Consider the following 13,149-nt stretch of genomic DNA (forward strand, 5'->3'; position numbering starts at 1 on the left):
CATTAGTTATCATGTACGAGCCATTGGAAAGTGGCTCAAGGTGAAGACCCATAGTGTCTAAAGCCATTAATGGAACTTGACTACCATTTCTATTGACTTTTTATGGATTAAATCTTCATTGTTAAACCTATACCGGTTCGGGAAACAACCATCCTTTATGTTGTTGTCCCCAATACGAGGAGAAAAATCCGAAATTTCCCACTTTGCATTCTGAACTTGATCCTAGCAACCTTTAGCTCCGGGAGACTTTCTTTCTTCCATTTTTACCTAGTTCTATGTTAGTTTAGTTCCAAACACCACTATCAAAACAAATTTTCTTTTCTTTTAAACTTTAAGTTTTTGACAAAGGAAATCATCAGATTCAATTTCTAATCTTGCATCTATCACTGGTAGAGTGAAAACCCATCCCAGAGTTCGACCCTAGAGCTGCTATATTATAGTAGCTTTGCTACGCCAGTATAAGGTCATAGGATTTATAAATATTTTTGATTAAAAATACCCAACTGGGCACGAATCAAAATGGCGCCATTGCCGGGGATGGTGCCACGATACAGTGATACAACTTTTTAGAGGCTACTTGTGATTTCCATCATAAGTTTGGTGAATTCCTTTTTCACTAACTTCATTTCCTTTCTTTTAATTGTAGAATTCCTTTTGTTAAGTTTACTTTCATTTTCTTTCTAACCTTAACTTTCTTCTAGCTTTCTTTTGTTTTTGTTGTCTTTGTTTTGTTTTCAGGGAAGTTGTAACTTGTGCATGCCCTATTGGATTCGAGACCAAGAGGGAAGACTAGTAAGGATAGAGAATCCTCAAGACACAGAGTTGGATATCTGTGTAAACATCATGGACCCCCTACAAGAGGATCAGAATTCTCAACACGGTCAAGGGGGTAATCCAAATGCATATCTATCCATGAGGGATAGAATGCACCCACCAAGGATGAGTGCACCCTCATGCATCGTACCTCCTCTTGAGCAGCTGATTATAAGGCCCTATATTGTGCCCCTCCTACCAAATTTCCATGGAATGGAGAGTAAGAACCCATATGCCCACATCAAGGAGTATGAGGAGGTGTGCAATACTTTTAGAGAGGGAGGAGCTTCAATAGACTTGATAAGACTCAAGCTATTCCCTTTTACTTTGAAGGACAAGGCAAAAATATGGCTTAATTCTTTAAGGCCAAAGAGCATAAGGAATTCGGTTGATCTTTAGGCCGAATTTTTGAAGAAATTTTTCCCCACCCATAGGACCAATGGGTTGAAGAGACAAATCTCAAACTTTTCTGCAAAAGAAAATGAGAAGTTCTATGAATGTTGGGAAAGGTATATGGAGGCCATCAATGCTTGTCCTCATCATGGCTTTGATACATGGCTCTTGGTGAGCTATTTTTATGATGGGATGTCTTCCTCCATGAAGCAAATTCTTGAAACCATGTGTGGAGGAGATTTTATGAGTAAGAATCCAGAAGAAGCCATGGACTTTTTAAGTTATGTATCTGAGGTATCAAGAGGATGGGATGAGCCCAACTCAGGAGAAATGGGAAGGATGAAAGCTCCTGTAAATCCAAATGGTGGAATGTACATGTTAAGTGAAGACATGGACATGAAAGCTAAGGTGGCAAACATTGGCAAGGAGGTTGGAAGAACTTGAGTTGAAAAAAATGCATGAAGTCCAAGCCATTTCCGAGACACAAGCCCATGTCATGCCATGCACCATTTGCCAATCATGTGATCATGTGGTAGATGAGTGCCCAACCATCCCAGCTGTGAGGGAGATGTTAGGTGATCAAGCCAATGTTGTGGGGCAATTTAGGCCCAACAACAATGCACCTTATGGAAACACCTATAATTCAAGCTGGAGAAACCATCCAAATTTTTCTTGGAAACCAAGGCCACCTCCATACCAACCACAAGCCCAAACCCAAGCACCTCAACAAACTTCTTCAGTGGAGCAAGCCATTGTGAACCTAAGTAAAGTCATGGGTGACTTTGTGGGTGAACAAAGGCAATCAACTCCCAATTGCACCAAAAGATTGAAAATATTGAGAGTTCTCAAATTAAGAGAATGGATGGGATACAAAATGATCTATCTCAGAAGATAGATAATATTCAATACTCCATCTCTAGGCTTACCAACCTCAACACAATGAATGAGAAAGGAAAGTTTCCCTCTCAACCAAGCCAAAATCCAAAGGGTGTTCATGAAGTTGAAACCCTAGATGGGGAGTCTTCAAAGTTGAGGGAGGTCAAAGCTGTGATCACCTTGAGTAGTGGGAAGGAGGTTGATCAACCCTTGCCTAAGGTGAGGCAAGATGAAGAACTCATGTCAAGGAGAACCTTGGTTAAAGAGAGCAATAACCAAGAAGAAAAGAGTGGGAAGAAAAATGCTTCTAAATCAAGCATTGCAGAAAAGCCAAGGATAGTGATTAAAGAGGATATGATGAAGAAACATATGCCTCCCCCTTTTCCTCAAGCTTTACATGGAAAGAAGGGAATCAAGAATTCATTAGAAATTCTTGAAGTTTTGAGACAAGTGAAGGTGAATATACCCTTACTTGATATGATCAAGCAAGTCCCCACATATGCAAAATTTTTGAAGGACTTGTGCACGGTCAAGAGAGGGTTACATGTGACAAAGAAGGCATTCCTCACTGAGCAAGTAAGTGCTATCATTTAGTGTAAGTCTCCAGTTAAGTACAAAGATCCGGGATGCCCCATCATTTCAGTCAACATTGGAGGGACACATGTGGAGAAGGCTTTACTAGACTTGGGGGCAAGTGTGAATTTGCTCCCATACTCTGTGTATAAGCAACTGGGACTTGGAGGATTGAAGCCCACGGTCATCACTCTCTCCTTAGCTGATAGGTCAGTCAAAATCCCAAGGGGGGTGATAGAGGATGTTCTAGTTCAAGTGGACAAATTCTAGTATCCCGTGGATTTTGTGGTGCTTGATACTGATCCCACTATTAAGGAAGCAAATTATGTGCCAATCATCCTTGGGAGACCTTTCCTAGCTACCTCCAATACCATCATCAATTGTAGGAATGGGGTGATGCAGCTCACATTTGGAAACATGACCTTGGAATTAAACATATTTCACCTATGCAAGAGGCATCTTCACCCAGAAGAGGAGGAAGGATTGGAGGAGGTGTGCTTGATCAACACTTTGGTTGAAGAGCATTGTGACAAGAATTTAGAAGAGAGCTTGAACGAAAGCCTTGGAGTGCTTGAAGAAGGGTTACCTGAACCCTCTGATGTGTTAGCCATCATGTCTCCTTGGAGGAGACAGGAAGAGATCTTACCACTGTTCAATAAGGAGGACTTACAAGGAGCAGCTACGGAGGACCTTCCAAAGCTAGTTTTGAAGCCACTTCCTGTTGATTTGAAGTATGCATATTTGGAGGAATATGAGAAATGTCCAGTGGTGGTTTCTTCAACTCTCACAAGTGATCAAGAGGATAGTCTTTTGGGAGTCCTCAGAAAATGCAAAAAAACCATTGGATGGAAAATTTCTGATCTGAAAGTGATTAGCCCTTTGGTATGCACCCACCATATCTATATGGAGGAAGATGCAAAACTAGTGAGGCAGCCCTAGAGGAGGTTGAATCCTCACATGCAAGAGGTGGTAAGGGGTGAAGTTCTGAAGCTACTTCAAGCAGAGATCATATATCCCATTTCAGATAGCTTGTCGGTGAGCCTAACCCAAGTAGTCCCAAAGAAATCTGGAATTACTGTGATCCAGAATGAGAAAGGGGAGGAAGTCTCTACACGTCTTACCTCAGGATGGAGGGTGTGTATAGACTACAGGAGGTTGAATTCAGTGACTAGGAAGGACCATTTCCTATTGCCTTTCATGGACCAAGTCCTTGAGAGAGTCTCAGGGCATCCTTTCTACTGTTTTTTGGATGGTTACTCGGGGTACTTCCAAATAGAGATTGATTTGGAAGATCAAGAAAAGACAACTTTCACTTGCCCCTTTGGTACTTTTGCCTATAGGAGGATGCCCTTTGGTCTATGTAATGCACCTGCAACTTTCCAAAGATGTATGCTAAGCATCTTCAGTGATATGGTGGAGTGCATCATGGAAGTCTTCATGGATGACATCACTGTATATGGAGGTTCTTATAAGGAGTGTTTGTTGCATTTAGAAGCTGTTCTCCAAAGATGTATTGAGAAAGACCTAGTGCTAAATTGGGAGAAGTGCCATTTTATGGTACAACAAGGAATTGTCTTAGGACATATAATCTCCAAGAATGGCATTGAGGTAGATAAGGCAAAGGTGGAGCTAATTGTTAAGTTGCCACCTCCCACAAATGTTAAAGGAATTAGGCAATTCCTAGGACATGCCGGGTTCTATAGGAGGTTCATTAAGGATTTCTCAAAAATCTCAAAACCTCTTTGTGAACTCTTGGTAAAGGATGCCAAGTTTGTGTGGGATGAGAAATGTTAGAAGAGTTTTGAGGAACTGAAGCAATTCCTCACAACTGCACCAATAGTGAGAGCCCCAAATTGGAAATTGCCTTTTGAGGTAATGTGTGATGCAAGTGATCTTGCTATGGGGGCTGTTTTGGGGCAAAGAGAAAATGGAAAACCCTATGTGATTTATTATGCAAGCAAAACTTTGAATGAGGCTCAAAGGAACTACACAACTACTGAGAAGGAGTTGTTGGCAATAGTTTTTGCCTTGGATAAGTTTCGTGCCTATTTGGTAGGGTCCTTTATAGTGGTGTTCACTGACCATTCTGCTTTGAAGTACTTGCTAACCAAGCAAGATACAAGGCAAGATTGATAAGATGGATCCTTTTGCTTCAAGAATTCAATCTCCAAATCCGGGATAAAAAGGAAGTAGAAAATGTGGTAGCTGACCACTTGTCAAGACTTGTGATAGCACATGACTCACATGGTCTACCTATCAATGATGACTTCCCTGAGGAGTCTCTCATGTCAATAGAGGTAGCTCCATGGTATTCTCACATTGCAAATTACTTGGTTACTGGAGAAGTTCCAAGTGAGTGGAGTGTCCAAGACAAGAAGCATTTCTTTGCTAAGATCCATGCCTATTATTGGGAGGAGCCTTTTCTCTTCAAATATTGTGCGGATCAAATCATAAGGAAATGTGTTCCTGAACAAGAGCAATCAGGAATTCTATCCCATTGTCATGATAGTGCATGTGGAGGTTTTTGGTGGCCCTCTCTTTTCAAGGACGCCCACGCTATGTGCAAGGGATGTGATCGGTGTCAAAGGCTTGGGAAGCTAACACGCCAGAATATGATGCCCTTAAACCCCATCTTGATAGTGGATGTCTTTGATGTTTGGGATATAAACTTCATGGGACCATTTCCAATGTCATTTGGACACTCCTACATTTTAGTGGGAGTGGATTATGTCTCTAAGTGGGTAGAAGCAATCCCATGTAGGAGCAATGATCATAAGGTGGTTCTCAAACTTCTCAAGGAGAACATCTTTTCAAGGTTTGGAGTGCCTAAGGCCATTATAAGTGATGGAGGAACCCACTTTTGCAACAAGCCTTTTGAGACTCTTCTAGCCAAATATGGGGTCAAGCATAAGGTGATGAATATACTGATGAAGGTGGTGAATGTGAACAGGAAGGATTGGTCTATTAAGCTCCTGGATTCATTATGGGCTTATAGGACCGCTTATAAGACCATTCTTGGAATGTCTCCTTATCACCTTGTTTATGGCAAAGCGTGCCATCTTCCAGTAGAGGTTGAATATAAAGCATGGTGGGCAATCAAGAAGCTCAACATGGATCTGACAAGAGCCGGGTTAAAGAGATGTTTGGATTTGAACGAATTAGAGGAAATGAGGAATGATGCTTACCTCAATTCAAAAATTGCAAAAGAGAGGTTGAAGAAATGGCATGATCAGTTGGTAAATCAGAAGAATTTTACCAAGGGGCAAAGAGTCTTGCTTTATGACTCTAAACTTCATCTTTTTCCGGGAAAATTGAAATCAAGGTGGACGGGTCCTTTCATAATTCATGACGTGCAATCAAATGGAGTAGTGGAACTACTCAACTTCAAGAGCACTCGAACTTTCAAAGTGAATGGGCATCGTCTCAAGCCCTATATGGAATCATTTTCCCGAGACAAGGAGGAATTCATCCTCCTTGATCAGCCTCTAACATGAAAACACTCAGTTCATGGTTGAACTTAGTCTCTTCAAAGACTAAAAAGTTCATCCTCTTTTTGTTTCCTTTTAAGTTGATTTTAGTTTAATCTAGTTTTTTTCTTGTGTATATGCATGTTTTGATTTTTATTTTTGACCTTAATTTCATTCTAATGTGGTTTGAATTGGTTTTTGTGTTAACATGCAGGTAGGAAAGCTTTAAGAATGAAGTCAAGGGAAAAACAGGGGAGAAAAGCCAAGACACAGCGAAATTCGCACCACCCTACCCCCTTTGTGCGAAATCGCTTTTGTGAGCATTTTCCAAAAAGCATGCTCTCGATCCCTACCCAAAATCTTAGTGTGAAAATGCACAAGAATGCGAACCTTGTGCAAAATTGCCTTTATGACCATTTTCCAAAAAGCATGCTCTCAGTCTTGGAAAATCTCAGGAATGCGAAAATTTTCGCACTTCACTATTCACCTTGTGTGAAATTCGCATTTGTTCTTTAAAAGCCGATTTCTCTTCTTAAAGTCTAAACTTGTTCTTCTTCAATCCTCTCAACACCTCTTTTCCGATCACTCCTTTCCATCCACAAGGTCCTCTCCTTCATCATCTTCCATCCTCAATCCCACCATGGCAGGCCATCTCAAGAGCTTCATTCCATAGCCACGGCACCACACTATTCATAGCAGTCCGTGACTTCCATTTTCAGCTCTTTCTCCTCCTTCCACCATCAAAAACCCTTCATTTCTTCACTCAACATTCTAAATCCATCCCTAAACAAAACCCAACCTTGATTTTTCAAAACCAAAACTTCAAGCTAAGGATTCAAAGCCACGGTTTCTTCAAAAGAAACCCATTTCCGCGGCTATGGGAGCTTCAAAATTCTTCATTCTATTCTTGTAAAGCTCCCATTTCCTAGCTTTCCCACCATGAAAAACCCCTTTCCTACCTCAACCCACATTTCCCACCCTCAAAAACCAAAAAATTTTGCCATTTGAAAGAACCACAAATTTTGCATCTTGCACAAGTGAATAGTGCATTGTGCGAAATTCGCACAACACTACTCCACTTGTGCGAAATTCGCACCACCCAATTCTCTAGTGTGAAATTCGCACCACCCTACCCCTTGTGCGAATTTTTGGGATTTTCACCCCTACCTTCCCCAATCCCAAGCCTTTGAGCCTCATTTCTTTGCTCCTTTATGGCTAAGACCCGAGGAGACTCTACCTCAGCTCCCCAGAGCAGTCATAAAGCTGCCCCTGTGCTGGGCCCGCTAGATGCACCCCCACATTTACTTGATTCTGCCCCCCAGCGCAGATACTATACCAGGAGAGCAGCTGCCACACCTATGGCCCCTACTCAGATTCCAGCTAGGAGTCCTCCTACAAAGAAGGCAAAGACTTCAGAGCCAGGAGAGTCCTCCAGAGCAGCGCGAGATTCACAGTCTCAGCCTCCTCCCACCAAACGCCCTATCCTCGCCAGCTCGCCCATTGAGGGCAACTCCGATTGCGGAGCGAGAGCATTCCATGATGAGGCATATTTTGATCACTATGTTTTGCGACAGCAGCCTGAGTTGGGGGATTCATACCGCCTACTTGAGAGGTACCATCTTGTACCCTTTATGACTCCACCACAGTTCTTTTATCCTCGAGTAGCTTTAGACTTTTACCAATCTATGACTACTCGTGGCGTCCCGACACCCGCCTCGATCCTTTTTACCATTGATAGACGCCAGGGTATTTTGGGGGCTAGACAGATTGCTGAGGTTTTCCATATCCCTTATGCACCAGCAGATCCAACTGCATTTAGACGGTGGCCCCACTTTCTGAGTGGGACATGGTTAGTATACTATCTCGAGGGGCATCTTCAAACAGGATCATTATGAGGAAGGAGCTTCCCCCTGGGATGCTCCTAGTTGATGTGGTGCTTCACACCAATCTTTTTCCTCTTCAGCATAAAGTGCAGAGGCGAAGAGCCATTCTAGAGGCGTTATTTCGTATCTCTGAGGGCTACTACTTTGGCCCCCATCATTTTATTATGGCTTCCCTCCTCCATTTTGAGGAGAAGGTGCATAAGAGGAGTCTTACGAGGGCAGACACCATTCTTTTACTTTTTTCTCAGCTGCTATGCCATGTTCTGGCACATATGGGTTTCCCTACAGACCCTCATTCTGAGACCCGCCGCCATTGTCGAGAAAGCTTCTCTCTTGACCAATGGAATCAGGTATTGCACCATCAGCATTCCCCAGAACTTCCCGAGCCAAGGGAAGTTCCTCCATAGCCCTTACCATCTATATTTGCTCCGTCCACTTCAGCTCTCTCGGAGCCCGTACCAGAGGCAGCATCGTCTGATGCCCCACCTGCTATTCCTCATACCTTAGAGCCGCCCATTACTATCCCTGGTGCAGAGTATCGTGACTTGCTCGCTTCTTTCCAAACTCTGACCACTACTCACATGGCCATTATGGAGCGGATGGACCACTTCCAGCTTCGGCAGGACCAGTAGACTCTCATTCTCCGTGAGATTCAGCAGCACCTCGGTCTTTTGCCACCAGCTCCACCTGTTGCTCCTGTGCCCTCAGAGCCTTCTGCTCTAGTTGATGATGCTACACCTGTAGTGGTACCTTCCACAGTTACAGCTGAGGACCCCTCCTATCCACCAGAGGAGCCTACTACTTGATCATACAATCACTCCTCTTTCTTTTTTTTGTTTTGTATCTATATTCTATATTTTTGGATGTGATATATATTTTGGACCACTTTTATACTGGGATTGGATGTATTCCATGTTTATCTCGTATATTGTACTCTCTCAGTTTATATAGACATCTTCCTTTTTGTGTATATTAGCTATTCCTTTTTATTTCCTCTACTCATCACTCTTATGATTTTTTTTTCTTTTACAACATGTGGTTTCTCCTGTCCATTCAGAGTCCCTTACTATCAGGAGGTATCACTTTCTCCCTTTTATTATCACTTACTTTTGGAACATTGGGGACAATGTTCATCCTAGTTGGGGGGAGAGTTGAGGAAGTAATTTTTTGGATTTTTGGTTAGGTTATTTTGCTAACAAATTTTTGCAAACTCTTTGTTTCTCAAAGATAAATTCTCAAAAGTAAATGGGAGAAATTAAATTCTTATCTTATTGTCATAGTCTCAGAGTTTGTATTATGCTTATTAAAGTTGATAAATTGTTGAAGCTCCTTTTGATTTCAATCTTAAGTCTTCCACTCTAATCTTTTCACACACTGAACACATTAGATTCTAGTTATAAGATGGAAAACTTTCTCACCCCCTAAACTTAGGAAATTTTCGACTTGGTGCCTTTGACCTCATTCTATTAGTGTTGGGACACCTTATAAAAGGCCAATGTGTCTTATGAAAAATTTGCTTCACTTGCTTTGAAACCCGAGCAAGGTCCGAGGGGTATATGGTGAAAATCTTTGAAGCCTGGTGCCCTAAGCATTTATTGGTTGGGAGTCACCAACCTCACTGCTCGTTACATGGGTGGATGGGTGGAGTTTAAAAAAAAAAAAAAAAGTGTGTTCTTAGCCTTTTATATGGGGATTAGTGTTGCTAAAGTTAGAGAAAAACCTTAGTTGGGGGGAGAATATAGTTTGACATACTATAACTGGAAACTAAGCACCTTAACATTTAGATTTTTGTGGAAGATTAAGAGTTGGTCCTTTGGGAGTGGAAATTATTTTGATACTCAAATTTGCATAATGCCCACTCTTTGTATGTTGTGGTAGGTAAGTTATTTGATGACTCTTGTTGATGATTGAGTTTTATATCCTTGACTTGCCATGTGAGAGTTTGATCCAATCATGCCACTTGATTATTATTTTTTTTTTTTTGAGTGATCAGCATGATTTTGTAAATTATTATATTATCTATTTTTCTTTCTTTTTCTTCCCTTCATTGCTAAGGGACTAGCAATGTGTCAGTTGGGGGGAGTGATTACTACCCAAAAAGTGCTATTTTGCGCCTTTAATTCATTATGTTTTAAGCACTTTTGTGTAGTAGTTCTTCATTTTTATTCCAATTGGCATGTTAAGGACCTAGCAATGACTTCTAATCATATTTGTGGCTAGTTTTAGTGTTTTGACAGCTTTTTGGATCATTAAGACAAGCCAAGTAAAGGAGAGAAGCAAAGAGGAAAAACAGAGGAAAGAAGCAGTTTTTGTAGCCTTACACTATCACTTTGGGAGGCTCTATTTTGTTCATCGTGCAAAATCGCCTTTCAAGAATCCCATATTCGGAACCGGCTTGGAATTGCTGACAAATCAAGTACCTATAGTGGTATATTGCCATTCGTATAAGGAGCTCAAAATGGCAAATTTCGCACCAGCCATTGCAAGTGCGAATTTCGCACCTTGTATTGTTCATGCGACTTTGGTGCGAAATCTCCTCTGTTCTGCCGACTCCACGTGAGATCTTTTCTTTTGTATCTTTTGATGTAAATTCCTTTCTTATCCTGGTAATTAGCCAATCACAGGCTTTGCTTTGTAAAGACTATAAGAGGGGTGGAAATCATCTCTCGAAAAAAAAAAATAGAGAGTTCTCTTTGCTTTCCTTTTCTCTCTTCTATTTTCTTTTTCTTGGAAGCCAAACAACCTCTGAGGATGTTTTCCCAGAGGATGAGAGGCTAAACCTTTGGTTTCTTGGAGTGAAGGAAGCTAGGTGAAAAGTCCAGATGCAAAAGTAGAAAACTCTCGTACATTAAATACAGGTAGTTGGAGTTCATAAATGGCTTTTAAATCTAAAGTTTTGCTTTAAATCCCTTAGAATCACTTTGAATGGCCAATACATGATAAGCTTTTAGGTCTCTGTGGATACTTATTGCTAGATCCACATAAGACCATTAGTTATCATGTACGAGCCATTGGAAAGTGGCTCAAGGTGAAGACCCATAGTGTCTAAAGCCATTAATGGAACTTGACTACCATTTCTATTGACTTTTTATGGATTAAGTCTTCATTGTTAAACCTATACCGGTTCAGGAAACAACCATCCTTTATGTTGTTGTCCCCAATACGAGGAGAAAAATCCGGAATTTCCCACTTTGCATTCTAAACTTGATCCTAGCAACCTTTAGCTCCGGGAGACTTTCTTTCTTCCATTTTTACCTAGTTCTATGTTAGTTTAGTTCTAAACACCACTTTCAAAACAAATTTTATTTTCTTTTAAACTTTAAGTTTTTGACAAAGGAAATCATCAGATTCAATTTCTAATCTTGAGTCTATCACTGGTAGAGTGAAAACCCATCCCAGAGTTCGACCCTAGAGCTGCTATACTATAGTTGCTTTGCTACGCCAGTATAAGGTCATAAGATTTATAAATATTTTTGATTAAAAATACCCAACTGGGCACGAATCAGCAGTCCAAGCTACATCCTAGAGGGGATGGTCCATTTCAAGTCCTTGAGAGAATCAATGATAATGCATACAAGTTGGATCTTCTGGGTAAGTATAACATTAGTGCTACATTTAATGTTTATGATCTTTCTCCTTTTGATGTAGGCAACGATTTGAGGACGAATCATTTTGAAGAGAGGGGGAATGATGAGAATCAACAAGCATTCAAGGATCCATTGCATGTTCCAGTTGGGCTTATTGCTAAAGCAGGATCCAAGAAGATCAAAGAAGCACTTAATGGGCTAATTCAAGAGATTTGGGCTGATTCTAACACATAACATTCCAAGCTTGGCCCAAAGGAAGATGAAGGTGTAATAAATTTAATCCAAGCTATTGAGGGCTAATCTAGCTTGATTGGGCGTGATTTATGGCGTGGATTAATGACTGATTAAATTTCCAACTTCATATCAGTTAACAAACATGTTTCCTATTCTAGAGCTTCTAATTTCAAGCCAAATCTACCTTAATTTTAGGTTTTTATTATTTAGAACGTTTTTTTTTTAACTATTTTCCTATTTTGGATCTGCTAATTTCAGACCAAATCAACTTTTATTTAGGGTTTTAATATTTAGTAAGTCTTTTTTTTCATGACATATAAATAACATGCACTCATTGTAATAGGGAATAATTTTTATTGAATAAAAAATCAGAAAAGGTGAGGCTTTGCTCTTCTTTTGGTTCTTCAAGGACTGTGAACTTATCAGGGATTCTTCCTTGTGGCTTTCAAACTTTATACCTTCGATTCGTGATTCCATTGTAATCATTGGGTCAAGGTTTGTTACTTATACTTTTGGTTCGCATTTCACTTATAAACGTTGGGTCAGGGTTCTATCAAAAATATGTATTTTAGCTTTCTTGGGCAATTATTCCAATAATGTTTGTTGGGTCTCAAAGCGTGTCGATTGAGGTTTGCATCAAGTTGGGTTCTTGAAACTCTCCCAAAGAATCTCCCCAGATATGTTGTCGCTTAAAACAAAGTTCCCAGAATCCATGAGCTTGGTCGCCTTATCCATGGAAGACGAGCTTCCAAGATCAATAAACCAGTAAGCTGCTCCACTTTCATTCACTAGCTTGACGTTACCGTCATCTGCAATGGCAAGACCTCCAACATTGGCGTCAAGAAGGGGGTTGGCTCCATTGGCTACAGATACAACTGTTCTCTCCTTCAACCCGTAGTACCATATGCCAATGTATTTTCCATTGTTGAACCTTTCCTTGGGAATAAAGAAGCCTAGTTCAAAAGTTTGACTAGATGAAACAAGAGTTCCTCCACCATCATCAATAAGCAAATTGTCTGGTGTGATGGTATCTCTAGCAGAGCAGCACATGATAGAACAAAAGAAGAAAAAGATTGTAGACAACATGTGAGTTGCAAAGACTGAAACCATTAATTTTCATCTAGTCCTTTTGCCCACCATTGTTTTCAATGGTGGACTATGAATAGTTTGGTGCCATAGTTGAGTGTGGGTTGCTGCTGCTGCTGTACTGTACTCTCATTATGATAAAATAAATAAATAAATAAAAATTCAAAAAAATGAATAAACAAACAAACAAACCTCAATTTTATCTAGGTTGACACTTATTATAGGGAAAGAAAGAAA

General features: G+C 40.6%; 1 non-coding gene and 1 pseudogene across 1 annotated transcript; both read right to left on the bottom strand.

Annotated features, from left to right (window-relative positions):
* Positions 1–12,936, bottom strand: part of LOC117910413 — a 37,521-nt pseudogene extending 24,585 nt beyond the window's left edge.
* LOC117910415 lies at positions 1,255–1,361 on the bottom strand. The gene has a single exon (XR_004650663.1). It is a non-coding gene; the product is annotated as a small nucleolar RNA R71 (small nucleolar RNA).
* Positions 12,937–13,149: the final 213 nt, after the last annotated feature.

The sequence above is a fragment of the Vitis riparia genome, unplaced genomic scaffold, assembly GCF_004353265.1.
Source record: "Vitis riparia cultivar Riparia Gloire de Montpellier isolate 1030 unplaced genomic scaffold, EGFV_Vit.rip_1.0 scaffold732_pilon_pilon, whole genome shotgun sequence".
NCBI lineage: Eukaryota > Viridiplantae > Streptophyta > Magnoliopsida > Vitales > Vitaceae > Vitis > Vitis riparia.